General features: G+C 36.2%; 1 pseudogene; it reads right to left on the reverse strand.

Annotated features, from left to right (window-relative positions):
• Positions 1-11,724: 11,724 nt before the first annotated feature.
• On the reverse strand, positions 11,725-12,488 carry LOC149227560 (heavy metal-associated isoprenylated plant protein 12-like; annotated as a pseudogene).
• Positions 12,489-21,356: the final 8,868 nt, after the last annotated feature.

Genomic DNA, 21,356 nt, shown 5'->3' on the forward strand with positions numbered 1-21,356 from the left:
ATTTTTTTCTCAAAACATAAGGGAGGTGTTGTGGACACAAAAAAGTCAGTGACTGGAGCTAAAAATTGAGCGTAGTCCATCAAGAACATTCTAGTTATTTTAAGGTCCTCCATGAAAGTGACTAGCTCAAGATGGGTGAAACTTTTGATGTAGGAGGGTTTTTAATTGTATCGTTTTGTATATTATTTTTAGCAACTACATGTGGGTGAAAGCATGGAGTTGGGTTACAACTTTTGGCAAGAGAGGGTGCATTTAAGTGGAAAAAAAGATGGCTCGATTGAGCCATTTAAGAGCTTAGTTGACCCTTTTTCAGAGCTTGATCGAGATCATCGACCACTAAAAAAGTAGCTCAATCGAGAGTTTAAAAAAACAACCTCGATCAAACTTTATGGCTCGATTGAGCCTTTTCTTTTATTAAATACCTTGTTCACGGTTTGTGTGCACCATTTGTACAGACCACAGGACATTTGAGAGCTTCACTGAGAGTGTTTAAGTATCTCAACCGAAATTATTGGAGCTCAATCAAGCAATTGAAGCATCGATCGTTCAAATCAATCTCACCAACGGCCTTGCCAACGTCCTAGAGGCTCAAACGATGGTAGGTATTCTATCTTTTTTGTCCCTTTTTTTATAAATAAAAAACTTCTACAGATTGTATGTGAGCATATGGACTATCCCCCGCATGGTAGGTCTATCGACCAGCCGTTCTTGTGTGCATAACATATCCATAAAGAATATGTGCATGGATTCTTGCATTGGGACGCTGCTGAGCCTCTAACCTATAATCTTCTTAAATTCTTCTCTTTTCAAATTTGTCATCTTCTTCACCCACCCTAATTTGTTCATGCCTTCCTCAAATTCACATTCACCCACTTCCTCTTTTCCTGCAATCAGCTCAACAAGAACCACACCAAAGTTATATACGTCGCTCTTCTCATATAGTTTCAGAGTGTATAGGGACTCTACTAATTCAATAATCAACGTTAATTTGAATGTTAGATGTAGAAACAAATTTAAAATAGGTCGAAAAATCAAGAATAGTTCAAATTTATGTTAGTGTTGTTCTGACTCGATGAAGTCACACACTTTATTGAAATGATTTTGTTCAATATCTTCCACACCAGTATACAAAGTAAAATTTTTAGTCGACCTTCTACTAAAATTGGCTATGGACTACAGTATATTAGTTCAAAAGTGAGAAAATAATAAATTTATCAGGAGCTATGTAGCCAAAGGATCCTAGGATTATGGTCATGCATTCTGAGGTACTAGAGTGATGCAGGAACTTGGTGAGACCAAAATATGTAACATGTACATCAAAGTTGGAGTCCAAAAGAATGTTGTTAAATTTGATGTCGCGATGAATGATAATCGACTGACAATTGTGGTGAAGATAGCACAACCCCTCAGCAACCTCCACTCCAATTTTGTATCTCTTATCCCAATCCATATGTCATCCATTATTCCCATGAAGCAACTCTTTTAGGCTTCCATTAGGCATGTAATAATACAATAGAATATTGGTGTCATGGTTGGAGAGAAATGTCAACAATCTAACTACAGGACGATGGAAATTTTTCCCCAAATTCCTGATTTCTTTAAAGAAACCATAATCGTTCGGATAACCATTGAATGTGTCAATACTTATGAGGTTCTTGACTACAATTTGTTCACCATTCAACATGCTGCGTCTATACACAATTCTCTCTCCTCCTTTTCTAATTGCATTCTCCTCTTTTATGCATTTCAAGACTTCGTTGGTCCCAAAGTCAACTTTTTGGAAGATCGTCATCTGCTATTACCTTCCCTCGCCTTCTTTCCTAACTGGTCTTGCCTTATTTACAACTACCAGACTTTCCAAGGCCAACGAGCAGAAGATGACAAGTCCAAACGCTAAGAGAGTTAAGAGCAACACAGCTTTGGTGTGTCTTAACCCACTAGAGTGTAAATGTGCTTCACATAGAAATGGATTCCCACTTAGATTGACAAAATAAAACAAACTATTGTCTGGAATGAGGCCCAAAAAGTTGTTGTTTGAGAAGTCCACGTATATATTTTTATCAAATTCTCTTGGAATGCTTTCGTTCAACTAATTTCTAGATATGTTCAAATGGTTGAGATTTTTCATCCTGATGATTTTTTTTGGGATTGGACCATTGAACTCATCCTGGCCAATATCGACATAGTGGAGCAAAGTACGGTTGCTAATCTCCCTAATAATCATACCATAAAACTTGTTTTCGCTGAAATTAATCGTAGAAATATTTATCAATCAGCCAATATTTGGTGGAACATTAACCGTTAATTGATTTCCATGGATGAGAAGCATCCGTAAAGCATATAATTTACCTATGGAAGAAGGAAGAGAACCACTCAAACAATTTCTGGAAATATCAAGCCGCAATAGCATGGAGGACACATTATTAATTTCCTCTGATATGCTCCCACTAAGATAAATGTTCTGCAATTTGATTACTGTCACCATGGGAGAGTATAGCATGCATGCAGGGATTGAACCATTCACATTAGAAGAAATTTCAGCCTAATAATGGCCTCCTAAGGAAAAATAATAAAATAAGAGTTATAAATTTTGGAGGGAAAATCGAAAAACTACTTTTTTTAATTGTATTTTGGCAATATCTCCTTATAATTTAAGTGTAGACACTTGTTGATGCAGAATTAAATTCCACATCCGACAAGTACCCATTATGCATACTTTTTAGAAGACCCACATTGATAAAAAAGGAAGATACATTAAAAAAATGTGTTCAACACAATTTTTAATGTATCTTCATTTTTTATCAATGTGGGTCTTCTCAAAAGTATGCAGAATGGGTACCCATTGGATGTGGAATTTAATTCCGCGTCCAACAAGTGTCTATACTTAGAATTTGAGTAAACCTATTAGGAGATAAGTCAAAAATACAACTAAAAATTGTAGCTTTTCTTCTTCTCCCTCAAAAATATTTGTATGTGCCTCTTTTTAAAATTAAAGGATTTTGATTGGTTTACATATTATGACATGGAAGTTACATGAAAATTTCATAGGCACTTTTAGGATGAAATTAGTTTTTTAGTATTAATCCCCTGAGTTTATTATTCCCTTGGGTTTATAATATTTATCTTAGGGTTTATATATCTTGGGCTTATAATATTAATCCCTTGGGTTTGATATTATTCCCTTGGGTTATAGTACCTTGAGGTTTTAGAATTAATCCTTTGGGTTTATTAATCTAAGGGTTTATATTCCTAGGGTATAATATTATTCATAAGGTTTATAATATTAATCCTAGGGTTTAATATAAATCACTTGGGTTTATAATCATGGTCAACCATGTGCAACCATGGTGTACTGTGACATTGCGACCAAATTTGATTTAATATGAAAATCAACCATGATCAACCATTGCAAACCATGGTCAGATGTCACATTGTTAAAAATATTGTCTTAATATCAAACCAACCATGGTAAAACATGGTCAATCATGTTTATTTTAGGGTTTATGGTAGTTATGTTAGGGTTTATATACCTAGTGTTTATAATAATAATCCCTTGGGTTTTTAGTATTAATCCATTGGGTTTATTACCATTGGTGAGGTCCAACATCGCAGTGTGACAAAGATTGCCTAGGCATCAAAATCAATCATGGTCAACCATGGTACAATGTTGCATTGTGACAAGGATCATATCAATATGAAAATCAACCATGGTCAACCATGTTCCAACATTGCATTCTGACAAATATTGTCTCAATATGGAAATCGACCATGGTCAACCATGGTGAATAATCATGGTCACATTGTGAAAAAGATTGTCTCTTGGTCCAGCATCTCATTGTGACAACCATGACCATCCACGGTCAACCATGTTCCAACGTCGTATTTTGACAAAGGTTGTTTCAATATGAAAATAAACCATGGTCAACAACAATGGTCACATTGTGACAAAGATTGTCTCAATATGAAAATCAACAGTGTTCAACCATTGTCCAGTGTCACATTTTGAGAAAGGTTACCTCAATATGAAAATTAATCATGGTAAACCATATTCTAACGTTGCACTGTGACAAAGATTTTTCCAATATGAAAATCAACTATGGTAAACCATGGTCAACCATGGACCAAAGTCACATTGTCACAAATATTTTGTCAATATAAAATCAATCATGGCCAAAAATGTTTATTTTACGGTTTATAATATTTACCCCTTAGGTTTAATATTGTTCCCTTGGGTTTTTAGTATTAATCCCTTTCCTTTTTAGTTAGTCCCTTGGATTTATTATTCCCTTGGTTTTATAATATTTATCTTAGTGTTTATATACCTTGGATTTATAATATTATTCCCTTGGGTTATAATACCTCGGGGTTCTAAAATTAATCCATTGAGTTTATGAAAAAAATGATTTATTAATTAATAATATATCATTAACAATATTTTTACTAATGTGTTTGTGCATGTGATTGATATAAGCCTTCGTCTTATATCAACCACATATACTATTTGGTTGCGCTAGTGAATAATTCTGCTACATGAGGACCATACGCAGAGATCTACATTGGCCCAAAGAATTAGGAATTGAGCCAAAGAATAAATTATTTTCTATTATCAAATTCTATAACTTTCCACCCTTACAGAGATTTTGAGGGATTGGACAACATAGTTTGTTGTCAAAAATATCCATTTTTACTATCTTTCCACTCATGCCTAGTTGCTAAGGCACCAGTCTTGTGAAGTCATTCTGACAAAGGTTCAAATCCTCCAAATTCAGCAAGTGACCAATGAAAGATGGAATCCTAACATATAGTTTGTTCATGTACAAATATAGCTCTTTTAACTCTCTTAGCACTGCAAGTTCCATGGATATTTCTCTAGAGAGAGAGTTATTGGAAAGATCCATGCATGTTAAGCTCGTAAGATTTCCCAGTTTAGGAGGAATACAACAACTGATGCTATTATCATATAAATACATTATAGCCAAATTTTTTAAGCCATTAAACTCAGAAGGAAATTCATCACTAAGACCACAAACATACATATTGATCTATAATTGATACAAACCACAAACAAATAACAACAAACACCAATGATGCTGTATCAAGAATTTAACACTTATACACTAGGACTTGTAACATACCCCATTCACACAACTAAGGTGATTTAATTGCCAATGAAATCATGACCATACTCGTAAATGATACATCCACATAACATGACATAATAACATGCAATAAAATCCATAAAACATAAACCATGGGCATGCATAAAAGAAGTTTCAAATCCTTATCCGTTAAAATTTGTTAACTAGCCATAGAGCTTGGGTGTACTACCCAACCATATATTGCACTTCTCTAGCTTTTTCAACAGTTGGTCAACCCTAAATTGGGGCCATGTATCCATTATGGCAATGACTACTCAAGTCAATTACATGTATGGTGAAAAATATGAAATGACCAAGGAGCTAAACCCTAAAAGTTTCAAACCAATAGACTCACATGCCTTATCAACCCCACACCCAATTAGTGCACCCCCTTCTTTTCTTGCACAATCCTTGGGTTGTGTGGCTACCTCAATGTGTCTAACTCAATCTACCATGGATGTCTTAGAGCCTTGCAGCATCCAAGAGTTCATATTATCCTCAAGTGTCTCAATGTATCCTCTAGGGCCATACAGTGACACTTGTCCCTCTAAGGCTTCAACCTTGCTTGAGGCAACTAAAGGTAAAAATCCCTCTTACCTTGGCCTGCCTAGATTCCTTTAGGTATAGTAGGTAAGGATCCTCTATTCCTCCCTAGAACTAGATTCACCATCATCCCTTCGAAGCCTATAATGGAAAGGAACTTAAATCTTCCTTATTTCATTCCTTTTTCCTTATATAATTTAGGATTATAATACTTTAATATTATCCTAAAGATGATTTTTAAGAATATTATAACCATAATAATGACTTGGATTAGGAACCATGTATGGGTTCTACCACCTGAACTTTCTCTTTTTGTGGAGTCTTAACCCCCTATACTGTTTTTGTCTTTTGGCCTACAACTTTGATGTCATTTATTACTACATGTGTACTTTACACGTTACATTTTTCTTGATCGTTGGCCTTTTAACACACATTATCTCTATCTCGACCATATAAACACCATGTCCTTAAAACACATTAGTGGACTAGCTCATTAGCCTAACACATTCATACCCACAGACACATGTAGACGTCAACATAACTCGACTCACTAGTCTAATGATAATGTATACAAGTACATACATGGGTGATATTAGGAGTGTCACAATATCTATGTTACATGCTAACTCACTCTCTCAACTGCTCTTCCTCTTTTCCTCTCTCTCCCTTCCCCACTATACCCCCCTCTTCCCATGTTTACCTCTCCCTTCCTCACTCTCACTCTCTCTCTCTCCCTCTCTCTCTCTTTCTTACAGATCATAAACATAAGAGAATGCATGTGCTTTCAGGAATGTGTCTGTTCTTTTAAAAGTGCATGCATGCTTTTGAAAATGTACAGACATTCTTGAAATCATGCATGTATTTTTTATAACGTTCATATATTCTTAGAAGTGCACATGCACTTTTGAAAATGTTTATGTGTTCCTCAAAAATCCATGTTGGAAAACATTTTTTATGGTTCTAGGAGCTTTAAGGCTGTAGGATTAGGAGTGGATGTGTGTTTTTGAGAATGCATGACCATTTTTGTGTGACCGCATTTGTGATGGCCCCATTTCCAATTTTGATACCATCATTATCTTGTGAGCACCCATATCTGGCACATGGTTAGATGAATAGTTCATTTCATGAGGACACTAGAATAATAAACCATCATGGAAGAGGAAGTGTTGGTCTAACGACTTGTTTGAGAGTGCACCATCTTAGAAGAGGGACACTAAGAATAATGAGGATCATATTAGAAGGAATTTTACTTATGAGTTAGACGAAACCCTAGTTTTGTACATGTACATCCATCTATTATAGAGTGCTCCATGTGGTGCTTGGTTACTTGTATGGACTTATGTCCTTATTTTATGTTATACTCACTTATTGTGTATATGAGGGAAGAGAGAGTTATTTTATTTATCATTTATCATTGTACTCTTCTCTTTGTACTTTTTATAATGTGAGAATTCATGATGAAACCCCAAGTGAACATAAGGATAAAGAGAGACATTTTGGATATTCATGGGGAGATAACTCTTTTTTGATGCTAAGGTTTGAATTGTACCTATAAATCCCCTATAGTAGCATGATGTGGGAGATGTTCATGGTTCTTATGGCTATTTTTATAGAGATAATGTTTCTACCATAGTAGAGGACACAAAAATTGGAGCTAACTGAATACATGATTGTGAAGCCTTGTTCTTGCAAGACATGAGCTTAGGTCATAAATCATTGAGAGACTAATTTTATAATTTCGAAGCTCAGTGTGAAGCTTTTCTTGAAACAATATTGTATTATTATATCCTTGATGTCCCACGGAGTCTAGATACCTTAATGGTTGAGTTGATGCTAGTGTTAAAGATTTAGAGTTTGAGGATTCAAACCCTTCGATGTACATGAGATTTGGAGGATACCATTAGAGGTTTTTTACCATGTACTTGTGTGATGCAACATTGTTGCGGTCTGTAAACCCTATGAAAGACAACAATGTTGTTACGGAGATCTTATGTGATATGAACCAAATGTTTGAACAAATAAGGACATTCCATTATTAATGCTTATTAATTGTGGATCTTTGGTGGTGGCTAAGGTTTTTATGGTTTCCATAACTATGGTTCTCAATAGCTTATAGATTGTATCATCTTGTGATAAGTTGCTTGTATTTAATGTAATTCATTTCTTTTATATATCATGAAGTTTCTATTTGTACAAAAATGTTTAATATCACGTTTGATATCTAACTTTCATTTTCTCTCTAATTAGATAATTTTCTAATAATTGTTATTCATGTTAATTTGACATAGCATAACCATGAGTTTTTCGAGTGATTTAACATATATTTAGAAAATAAGAAAATGTATTTACAATTGTAATTAAATAAACTTCTCTTTAATCTAATATATGGTTGGGAAAGTATGGAAACTTATTTTTATTAAAGATATAATATCTTTTCTCTTTTCTCTTAGACTATAATATGTTTGGTTCAAATGAAGTGAAATATTATGCAACTTTTGGTACCATAAAATAATATACAAAAATTCTCAAAGAAAATATTAAATGTAAAGTATAACTTCTAAATTTGCATTAAAAATGTAAGAATTCATAAATAGATTTAGCATCTTCAGCAATTATCTATGTCACTCAAGTATGATAAGGTGTAGAGCTTGTTTCCTATACTCATACTTGAGTTTGAGAAGTTAATTATTTTCAAAACCAATTGATTAGTTATGGGTGTTTGGATTTGATGGTATTTGGATTGAATTTCATGATGATATTGTACACCATCTTTATGCATTATTGTTGAACTTTACCATCTAAAATGGATGATTTTTATAAAAACACTTCGAAACCCTTTTTAACTAGACTTTATTACGTAAATGTTCTCCCCTCCATTTCATGAGAGGATTAATGGCAACGCAAATTTTTTTGGACACTGTTCATCAATATCGTTTTTCTTCCTACTGGCATCCACCATAGCGAACAACCCAAATTCAAACCCAAAACCATCTTGATAAAACACCAACAAAACATCCACTTTATGCGGCCTTCTCTGAACCTTCCCAACCTAGCAAAACAAATCATAATTTTGTTTTAGTAGAATGGATGTTTTTTATGATTCGTGTTAATAGAAGGGATTTTTTTTTCAATTAGTAAGTTTTAGTTTCGTACTTCAAATAATTTTGTAGGCACTAAATTTATTTTTACTTTAAAAACACATCCTTGATCTTATGAAAATTCCCATCATCTAATTCAAGAAAAAAAAAATTCATGCAAAAATGATTAATTGAACTTCATTATAATGAACCAGGTGAGGGGTATTTAAAATTTTTGGACTAGCTACTCACCCAAAATAACTTAGCATGTACACACACTCTAAATTTGATTTTTCTCAAAATATAACTTAACACAAACTCACTGGACTTGACTCTCCTAAATTTAGCTAACTCTTGCATGCAGGAGTAATTACAAACTTTAATACTCCCCTTTAATTATGACCGTCTGACTCAACATAACTTAAACATGACTAAACTTGACTCAACATGACTTAAATATATCTGCTATGCTTACAATAAAAATTGCCTCAATTATCGCTCAAACACGTCTACTGGTCTATGTCTCAAAACTTTGACAATTTTGCATTTTCTTTTTCTATGCTTCCAGATTCTATATCCTCGAAACTGCTTCATTCTTAGTTGTGCTTTCTTGTTGTAGGCTCCATATTTCTTTACTTACTGTTGTTGCAATTTTTTTTTTGAATTTTCTTTAATTTGTGCTTAAACACAATATGATCTTGTCTTCTACACCTTCCTCTTCAAATATTCATTCAACCATGGATTGTTGCCACAACATTGCATCTTCAAACTGTCTTCTTCCCTTTGGTACTTGTGCTTCATATTCATGTCTTTCTTTCTGCCATGTTTCTTGATAGCAGAATCTTATCTCTTCTTGACCCCAATGTTGAAAAATGGTTTTAATACATTCTTCCTTGTTTTCATAAACTTCCATCTCATTATCTTCACTTCGATCATCAGGTACTATTGCTTTCTTCCTGTAATCTGCACACTCAAGATCATTATTTACCATTTCATTCAATTTTGTTATTCCAGTTGTTTCTTTAAGACTCTCATCAATTTGTTCAATTGTCTTATGCATCCATTCTTCAATGAGCTTCAGATCTTCATCAAACTTATTAGCAACTTTGTTTTCAACTTTTTCTCCCATGCTATTTTGAACACCTGCATATTCGAAAACAATGTTAAAAACATCTTTGTTGTGTTCTTCACTGAGAGCTTTCTCCTCTAACTCTTCCTTCTTTGCCCTCTTTTGTTATGTCATTGCATCATATTTTCATTCTATGCCCTCTTACCAACCTCTTCTGCTGCAAACATTTTGTCTTCCACTTGGCTTCTTGAAACAAGTGGGCTTCTCTCACCAAATAAAAACATATCAATAAGAGGTTTATGTTGCATCATTTGCAACCACTCATCACCAATTAATGGTCCTTCATCAAATTTAACATCAACATAATTTTCATCCACTCTGTTGTGGGATATATGAGCATGCATGTGCTCATTAACAATTTCAATTTCACCAAATTCGTTAGCTACGGTTGGATTCACCAATCCACATCTCACTTTGTAGTCATCATCCGCATGTGTTTCATCACAATGGGATTCACCATCATCTGCACCAGCCACGTTACAGTGGGGTCCTTGAGCACTTATATGTTCTTGCTCTGTTTTACACATAGAGGCTTTAAGTTCTCTCTCTGCAATCTTTGTTGCATCTTCTTCATCCATATGCATGCCTGCATAATGGGTTTCAATTTTATGGTCTTGACGACCATCATCCAATTTTGAGTGGGATTCCCCAAGCTCTTTTGTCATCTTAGAGTCTTGCTTATCTACTCTCAGATATGTGGTTGACTTCTCTACCTATGACATAACCTACTGCTGCATGTCACTCCCCCTTGCACCAAAATCTTCTTCCAAGATTTTTCATGCTTCCTTGGAAGTTGTAGCTTTTCTACCTTGCACATAATTGTTTCATCCATTTCTTGTTGAATGAAACTTAAAGCTAGGGCATTATTAAACATAGGAGGTGGTAGAAGATACATGCTACAACAATCAACCACAATTTCTTCTTTGTCGTCTGCTAAACTTCTCAGTTCCTGAGTCACAACCTGAACCTCTTAAAATAGGGCAACAACCTTTGCCTCTTCTTTTTGTTTCCTTTTCTTAGTCTTCTTCAATTGCGCTTTGCGACCCATGACTATTGTCTTTCCTCTGCATTATAGCTGCTTTCCTAATTGCATAAGGCTATCTTCCATATCTCCCCCGAAAAAAATATGGTTTTTAATATGCGCCCTTGTAAGACACAATCTTCACCCAAAAAACTGTCATGTTTTACAAAACTCCAAAATAATTTTGCAAACTACCACACTTTAAGGCTCTAAATTTTCTAATCAATAAAACCCTTTTTATAATATTTAATAAAATGCTTTTCAAATCCTTTATTCTTCAAAACCCTTTATAACTCCTTATATAAAAACTTTATAACATGCACCTTTGGTTTTGTAATATACCAAATCAAATGCCATGTGACTCTTTTTATAACTTTGAAACAACAAACTTTTAAAGCTTGACCACGTGACTTTATTTTTTAAAAAATATCCTTTGGAATTAACCTTTTTAAACATTTTAAAACTTGCCTTACTTTAAATTTGATTTTTTTCAAAATATAACTTAATTGGAACTCACTCAACTTACTCAACTTACTCAGTTAACTGACTCTCTTAAATTTAGCTAACACTTGCATGGATGAGTAATTACAATTTCTAATATAAAAAACGCAGTGGTTCACACCAGAATCTATTTCTGGAACTTTGTCAGTTATTATCCCACGCTTCCCTTCAACTAGCCACTGAACATCCTTTGTTGATGTTAACTGCAATAAGTAATTGCAGGCAAAATACATACATCTATACATTTAATAAAGGTAAGTAATCCCCCATTGCCCCATTACCTTTGAAAGCAACTACTTCTGAGCTATTGCAGCATCAGAAACAGCTGACATTATCTCCTCCAACTAACAACCGAACATCCTTTGGTGATGTTATCTGCAATAAATAATTGCAGGCCTAGTACATACATCTATACGATTAACGAAGTTAAGTAATCCCCCATTGCCTCATTACCTTTGAAAGCAACTAGTTCCCAATTGTTGCAGCATTAGAAACAACTTACATCGTCTCCTAAAATTCCCTTGAGACCACCAATTGTCTCCCTCGTGTTCTTACTTCCCGCCATAAAGAAAATGAGGAAGAGATAAATCTCAAAAATGGTGCATCCATTGGGATCCTCACCTCTCATGACAGTGTATGATGAGTATCCTTCATAAGGCCCGTACCCATATTGGGGATTCACTTGATGATGATACACAACTGTCGGAGTCTCTGCAGCCGCCTTCTCTTCTTTGGCAGGACCCACGCTCAGCAGCTCTCTGAATCCGAGTTTCATCAGTTTCTTTGCCAGAAGCCACAGGATCTGCTTCTCCGATCACAGTTATCTCCCTCTTCTCCATATCAACTGCAACAAACTCTATGCCTGCAATCAAATATCATATCACTACTCAAAACCCAATTCAATGTAACGAGAATTTCAATGGATAAATATTGGATTGATAGTTACCTTCAACATTTGCAACAACTCTCATGGCCCTTCTCTTGCTTTTCTCGTCCTTGATTGCTGCTTTCAACACAATTTTCTGCAAATATAACACATGCAAGGCTATGATATTCAGTGAGTCGTTTTGATAATTCATGATCGCAAAATTTCTAAATCGATGATTCTGATTGAACAAAGTTAGAGTAGTGACATGCCTTATTTTTTATAGCGTTCGAAAACTATCAGTGATATGTGCAGAAGGGAAGCTGAAATTAATTGAATGGCACTAAGAGCCTTCAGGTTAATGAATGGCACTGGGGCTCTCATATTATAGTGGTGTAGTTTATTTAATGGAAAAGGGTCAGGAAATGGTTTATCAATGACCTCTAGACTGACACCACATGGATCTCTTGGCAAATAGCCTCATTGCTCACAACACAAAGAACAGACGAATAAAAAACGTCGACTTGATACCAATTTCAAATTTTAGCATATATGTATATGTGGAGGCGGAGCGAAGCCACAACATATGTGCACCCTCCATCAAAATCCATGTATACTCATGTATGTATTTATGCATGCATGAATCCTCTGATAAAGATCGTACTGTAACGGGTATTGTCACATACTCTTGTGGTAGTAAATTAGGGTAGTAAATAATCTAAATATTTGGAAATATTGGTTACATAAGTTATATATATGAAATTAGTATTTAAAATATTTTTTAAAATTTTATTCTTTAAATCAATAAAGCCATAAATAAGATTTGATTAAAATTATAGAAATATAGAAAAATTATAATTACTAATATTTTACTTTTTAAAATATTTTGATTTTTTTTTTTTTAGAAAATCAATATAATTATGAATTTCTAATTATAAATTTCTTTACAATAAAATATCAACTGGATAGTTTCCCAATGCAACTATTTTTTATATATGTTGGAAAGTGGAGGAGACAAAGCATGAATTCACACATATTGATCACAAAAACATGATACTTACAATGAATCTGGGGAAGGGTATTTATCATTTTCCAACTAGCTACTTGCCTAAAATATCTTGACATGCAACAACATGAAATCACACACTAAAATTCGTCTATCACTTAACTTGACTTGACTCAACACTCAAACACTCAATCACCCAATCACCCAGTTAACTGACTCTTTATGTTTAGCCAACTCCTCATGCAGGAGTAATTATCTTATTTTAACACACCCACTTAATTACCACTAGTAAACTAAAACATGACTCATGACAACTCAAACATGCCTGCTAGTCTATGTCTCAGCTAAGCTTACAAAACCCAAGTTTCTTCTATGAAACTCAAACACATCTTGTGTTGATGACTTAGTAAATTGATCACTAGATTTACAAGGCTTCAAGTGAACTTCTCCATTGCTCACAAGTTCTCTAATAAAGTGATATCTAGTATCAATATGCTTGCTTTTTTGATAAAACACACTATTCTTGGATAGTGCAATCGATGAGGTGTTGTCACAATATATTGTTGTTGATCCTTGTTGTTTTTGCTTGAGTCCATCAAATATTCTTCTTAACCACACTTCTTGACATGTTGTTGATGTTGTTGCTACATATTCTTCTTCTGCTGACGAAAGTGTCACAATGGGTTGCTTCTTAGATGCCCATGAAATCACACTTGAACCAAGGTGGAACACATAACTAGAAGTGCTCTTCCTATCATCCAAACTGCCTGCAAAATCACTATCTATGTATCCAATCAAATCCTTATTTTATGTGCTTACATACATTATGCCACAATCTCTAGTTCCTGTTATGTATCTCAGAATTCTTTTCAAGCTCACTCCTTGCATGATATCCGGTCTTGTAGCCATGAGATACATGAGGCTACCAACCAATATTTTGAATAAAGTTGGATTGACATCTGATCCTTCGTCATCCTTGCTTAACTTTGTACCTGTTTCAACTGTTGTAGGGACGTATTTGCAATTTTCCATCCTGAAGCTTTTCAATAAATATTTGGCATATTTATTTTGACAAATAAAAATTCCTTTTTCATATTTCTCAACTTCTATGCCAATAAAATATTTCATGAGACCAAGATTTGCCATCTCAAATTCTTTCATCATGGCTGCTTTAAATCCATTTATCTCAAAATCACCTGTAAAAATCATGTCTTTTTTTTTTTCTCGGCAATACTAACTATTGATATATTAATATGTACAACGAATACTTTACATCCAAGGAAGCTGGCTACCCATGGCCAAAGGAGTCTCCATGGGTGACATTGACCGTTTCATGAAATTGCCACGCAGGGCAATGTTAGCAAAAGGAACAAAATGCATGACACTGAGAACTATGCGACTCACACTATGATAACCCGCGCAGGGGCATCTTGAAACATATTTATAACACGAGACAAACTGTGACAAGAGCCAGATCTGCATGGCCTGAAGGCCTAGCCAGGCAATTACAAAAGACAAAAATTGACATATACCAGACACACTACTTCGCGCCTGCTGCGTCCGTGAAGACCGCGCGCAGGACTTAGTTCCAAGACGCTTAACCAGCATAACAAAAACACGGAATTGACAATTAACCAGACCCCTGAACCCAACATGAAAGGACCCAACCTGAGAAAAGAAGACTAAAGCATGAGAGCGTTGGTGAGAGCTAGTCCTCGGACTCTTCCTCCATGCTTCTGCTTCCGCCTTCACCTTCAGACGCGCTTTCTCCCGTAGCCAATGGACTTTGCGAAGGGGATGACTGTGCATGGCCTCGAAGTTGGGGGTGAGGCTGAAGACTTGCACCTCCAGAAGTGCCCGCAGCAGTGGACGGCTCCCCCAACAGAACCTTACCTTTGCCTTTCTCGGAGCAGGCCACCGAATTTGACTGCTCCCCCAGTGGGAGTTTCCCCTTCCCCTGCTCTGTGCCGTCCTCCGCCAGAACCAGCGATGACCCATCATCATCCACCGCGGGAATTTTGGTGAAAAGCACAGAGATATGTGCGTTAATCCCTTCATTGTCCTCAGAGCTGCCCAGTGAGAAAATAACCGAACCAAAAGCTGGAAGCCTGGGCTCCCCCTCAACGGAACTGCCAACTTCCATGACTTGACTTGCAGTAATTGGGTTAGCTCCCACTCTGCGATAGCAATAAACACAACAACAATGGTGATGTATGTCTGCTGCAGGTGGGCGGGGGAATTGTCCACTCCCAGAACCCCTCCTGCAAGGCATTCTCTCACGCACCATCGTAACCTCCCGTCCTTTGAGCTGAACACCGGCACCGCGAAACGGTATGCAAGACCCTTCCGCCTCTTGCCGCCTCCTAGATACAGCCAGACGGAGCTCCAAAGAGCGTAAACACAGGCCAAGATGCTCAGGGGGGAAACTGTCCTCACCCCAGCTCTCCACCACCCAAATAAAACATAGACTATGAACATTCCCTGAACCACAGTGCGCTGCCTTCGCCGGCCAACATTTGCCTTTATTCTCATGTCCAATTCTTGAGAAGTGATCCGCATTGAATGCCTTACGCAGGCCTGCCATCATCTTCAGCGGCTCCATTAAGGATGCTCTGAAGCGGCTCCCTTAAACCTGGATTTCGACGGCTTGGGGCATTAATAGCCCAGTCCTCTTCACGTGGCAGCGTGTGCTTGTCATGTGGCACCGCTCCGTTTACCCCTGAGACACCCGCATCCGGGACACCTTTAAAAATCATGTCATCAACATATAAGAAAACATAAAATATAAGAAAACAATAAAAATTTGTCCATCCTCATTTACCTTTGTGTGCAAGGTAGGCTCAATGTTGCTTCTGCAAAATCCATTCTTTATCATGTAGCTGTCAATTCTTCTATACCAAGCTCTAGGCGCTTGCTTCAGTCCATAGAGCAATTTCCTCAACCTGTAAACTTTCTCTTCATTACTCTCAACTTCATATCTTGGAGGCTGTTGCACATAAATTTCTTCTTCTAGAATTACATTCAAGAAGGTTGATTTCACATCCATCTGATATACTTTCCACTTGGTTTGAGCTGTTGTGGCTAGAACTGATCTTACAATATCCAATCTGGCTACCGGAAAAAACGTTTCTCCAAAATCTATTCCTGGTCGCTGCCAGAATCCTTTTGCTACAAGTCTTGCTTTAAATCTATCAACTTCACCTTTCTCATTCAACTTTGTCTTGTACACCCACTTCACACCAATGAGATTTTTGTCCTTTCGTGAATCAACCAAATCCCATGTGTCATTCTTTTCAATAACTTCAATTTCTTCATCCATGGCTTGCACACAATTTTTATCTCTACTTGCATTTCTTGATTTATCACCTGATTGATTGCTGGGAGAATCTCGATATATTGATTTGCTTGAAGATCCACGCTACTCTGAAAAACTTGGAGTCCTTGTTGGTGTGTCTTTGTTTGGTGTCTTCACTTGTGATTCGTGTTGCTCCTTTTCTGCTAAATCATCGTCTTCCATCAATGGCACTTGTGCATCAACTATTTTGTCTACAGTTCCATTCCATAACTCTTGTTCTTTGAACACAACATCTCTGCTAATTATGGCCTTCTTTGTGACAGGGTTATCCAATTTGTAAGCTTTTGATTTCTCACTATAACTATTAGATATGCATTTTTCACTTTTATCATCCAATTTGCCTCTTTGCTCCTTAGGCACATGTGCATAAGCTACACATGCAAATACTTTGAAATGAGATATGTTGTAATACATGCCTGACCATGCTTGTTCTGGTACTCTGTTCATCACACTCTTTGTAGGAGATCTGTTGATCACATAAATAGCACATGAAACTGCTTCTTCCCAATACTCATTAGACACGTTTCTACCTTTCAATGTGCTTCTTACCATGTTCATAATTGTCTTGTTCTTTCTCTCTGCTAAACCATTCTGCTGCGGTGTGTACCTGGTTGTAAACTATCTTCTAATCCCATGTTGTTTGAAGTAATCATGGAATTCATTTGAGTCATATTCTCCACCACGATCTGACCTCAGTAGCTTGATCTGTAGATCACTTTGGTTCTCTAATAAGGCTTTGAATCCTTTGAACTTTTCAAAAGTTTCAGATTTCTTCTTCAAGAAGTAAACCTAAGTCTTTCTACTATAATCATCAATGAAAGTAAGGAAGTAACAACATCCACCAATCGACTGTGTCCTCATAGGTCCACACAAGTCTGTATGCACTATCTCAAGAGGTTGCTTTGCTCTATTTGCAACTCCTTTTGGAAACTTTCATGATGTTTCTTTCCCAAGATGCAACACTCACAAGTACTAGCAAGTTTTTTGATGGGAGGTAATCCTCCGAGGATTTGTTTATGCTGCAACAATCTTAAACCAAAAAAGTGCAAGTGTCCAAATCAAAAGTGCCATAACCAACTATCATCAGAAAATGCAACTGTAAAAGAACTCATGTGACCACCGTAATTCATAATTAGAGGAAAGAGTATGTTCCTCATCATCTGCACCTTTTCTATAAGTTGCTTTCTTGGGGGCTTGTCATATATAACACATTCTTGACCTTGAAAGATAACTTTGTATCCTTTCTGTGTCAATTGACCAACACTTAACAAATTATGTTTGAGACTAGGAACATAATATACCTCTGAGATTGTCTTTGGCTCCCCCTACTTGGTCATAATGTTGACCACTCCTTTGCCATATACTTCCATAGTCTTGTCAACCCTCAACTTTACCTCTATTTTCACAGATTGATTGAAATTTGCAACCAAGTCCTTGTTGTCTATCATGTGGTTACTGCAATCATTGTCTAACAACCACACACTAGCAGAAGGTTCATGCATGGTATGACAAGCTAGGAACATGGAGTTAGTACTCTCTGTAGTGACATTAGCTCTTTGGTTCCCTTGATAAGCTATTTCTTCCTGCAATCACGAGAATAGTGACCAAATTTATTGCAATTATAACATCTCACCTTTGATTTGTCAACTCTTTGATTATTGTTGAAGCTTCTGTAGTTGCTTCCACTTTCATGTTCATGATCTTCTTGACCATCTCTCTAACCACCATATCTTATGCTTCATCCTCTTCCTCTCGTTCTACTTCTGCCTTGACCTTTGTCTCTTGAAATAGAAACATGACTTTTGAAAGTGGTCTCTAAAGTGGAATCCTTATTTCTGTTTATCCTTGCCTCATACGATAGAAGTGATCCCATCAGCTCGTCAACTGTTAATGATGCCAAATCCTTGGATTCTTCTATGTTTGCTACCACAACATCAAATTTGGTAGACAAAGATCTAAGGACCTTCTGAACCCCTACTTGATCTTTAATTTCCTCACCATAGATTTTTAACTTATTTACGATAGTTATAACTCGATTAATGAAAGAATCTAGGTCCTTTGTCTCCTTCATCTACAGACTTTCAAAATCTCTCCTAGTATTCTACAACTTAACAATATTGACTTTGGCCATACTTGTATAGTTTGTTGCCAATGTATCCCATGCTACCTTTGTTGAAGACGTGATCATAAAATTCTAGAACATTGCTCGGTCCACTCCCTTTTGGATAAGCTACAATGCTTGTGCATTCTTCTTTTTGTTTTTATTCAATTGTTCCGTCTCTGTATTACTGAGAGCTTGATCTTCTGCTTCATTCTTAGGTCTTGAAAACCCAAACTGGACATAATCCCAAACATCATTCGGCTACAACGTGTTCGCCATCTTAATGGCCCACACATCATAATCTTTCCCCGTAAACAGTGGGAACTGGGGCTGGAAATTTGAGAAAGCCATCTTTCTCTAAAAAAGAATTCTCTTCAAAAAACCTTAAATTTTCTCCTTTAATAAGCTCTGCAAAACTTCTTTTTCAAAAAAAAATCTCCTCTTCAAAAATTTCCTTTATAAAATAAAACCCTTTATTATTTTTTAATATAAAAAATCCTTTATATATAAAAAATCTTTATATAAAAAGAAACTCTTTATAATCATTGTTTCAAGAAATAGTATGATAAAACCACGTGAGAAGATATTTAAAATCGTACCCATTTCGCTTTATGAGTTTAGAAAATATCACGTGACTTTTAAAGCCTAGGTGACTATGCCTTTTGACTTTCAAACACGTTGACTCCAACACTAACTGTTCTGCTAAACAGAGGCTTGCTTGCTGACTATTCAATTTATCTTGTGTTACTCAATTTCCGTGGATTGGGTAATCTACATGACAAAACAAAACAAATAATGAATTTAGACCAACGTCACTATCAACCTCATCTTCCTCATAAATCTCATTTAAATTTCTGAATTTTGGTCTTCTTGTGCTTGTTGAATATGGGATTGACATGTCACTTGGTGTTGCGCTTTGCGGCATGGTTGGAGAAGCACTCGCTTGACTTCATGACACTGTTCTATTATTTGTTGATGGTGTTACTTGATGCCTGCTTTGTTGCGCTTGAATAGGTGTAGAGGGAGTCACTGTTGAGAAATTACTTATTGTCGTCAATTCCTATTTGTCCTCATGTGGTATACATGCTTTGACATTGACTATCTTCTCTAAACTTCCATCCCATGCTTCCTCTTCTATGAACTGCACATCTCTGTTGATTATGACCTTCTTGGTTAATGGATTGTAGAGTTTGTATGCTTTGGATTCATTACTGTATCCAACAAATATACATTTCTCCCCCTTGCGGTCCAACTTCTTCCTCAACTCATCTGGGACATGTGCATATGCCACACATCCAAAGACTCTCATGTGAGCGAAAGCTTCAGCCCAATAATCATTTGGAAAAGTGTTTGCCTTCAACATACTCCTTTCCATTTCCATAATGGTCCTATTCTTCCTTTTCGCTACACCATATTGCTGAGGTGTATATCTTGTTGTAAATTGCTTGTGAATTCCATGCTCCCTGCAAAATTGAAGGAAATCGTTTGAGATGTATTCATCACCTTTGTCAATTCTAAGGACTTTGATGTAGTGTCCACTTTTCTTCTCAACAAGAGCCTTGTATTGGCGAAAGCACTCAAACACTTCACTTTTCTATTTTAGGAGATAGACCCATGTCTTCCTTGTGTAGTCATCTATGAAGGTCAATAAATAGTGGCTACCACCAATTGATGGTGTCTGCATTGGTCCACATAAATCTGAGTGGACAATCTCCAAAGGTGCCTTTTCCCTTACTGACTTTCCTGTTGGAAATGTCTCTCTATGTTGCTTGCCCAAGATACATCCTTCACATAGGTTGTCTGGTTTTTCTATGAGTGGTAAACCCTTCACCATGCCTTTCCTATGCAGCAAATTCAAACCTCCAAAGTTGAGATGTCCAAATCTCAAATTCCATAACCAATTTTCATCTTTGACCTCTTCTTGATAGTTCACTTGTGTGACAACTGCCTCTTTTCTTCCATCCTCTTGTGAGTTCATTGATAGTTGTGCTTGTGCACCTTCTTCCTTCAAATCTAATCTTATCTTTAGGGGAAACATTCTATTGTTTTTCATCTGAACCTTTGCAATCAACTGTTTGCTTGGAGGCCTATCCAAAATTGTGCACACATCATTTTTGAAGAAGACATTGTAGCCCTTTTTCATGAGTTGTCCAATGCTTATGAGGTTATGCTTTAGACCAGGGAAAAAGTAAACATCTGAGATGTACTTCGTCTTTCCCTTCTTTGTTAAGATATTAACTCTTCCTTTTCCCATGACAAAGAATTTGTTATCAGTCCCTAATGTCACTTCATATTTCACACTTTCATCTAGATTGGAAAACATTTCTATGTTCTGTGACATGTGGTTGCTACACCCTGAATCTAGATACCATATATCACTTTGTTTTTCTTGTTCTATGTTACAAGCTAAAACCATGTTATCATGGTTCTGATTTTCTTTTGCAAAATTTACACTTGGCTTGTTACTAATGTCATATTGCTTCTTTCCACATTCATTTGCATAATGACCATACTTCTTACAGTAATGACATTGGACTTGAGATTTATCATACCTCTGACCTTGTGCTTGATTTTGGCCTTGGCCTTGACTTGGATTTTGATCTCTGCCTCTTCCACTTGA

This window comes from Pinus tabuliformis, chromosome J (genome assembly GCF_031772625.1).
Source record: "Pinus tabuliformis cultivar Carrire ecotype Pingquan chromosome J, CPIR1, whole genome shotgun sequence".
Lineage (NCBI taxonomy): Eukaryota > Viridiplantae > Streptophyta > Pinopsida > Pinales > Pinaceae > Pinus > Pinus tabuliformis.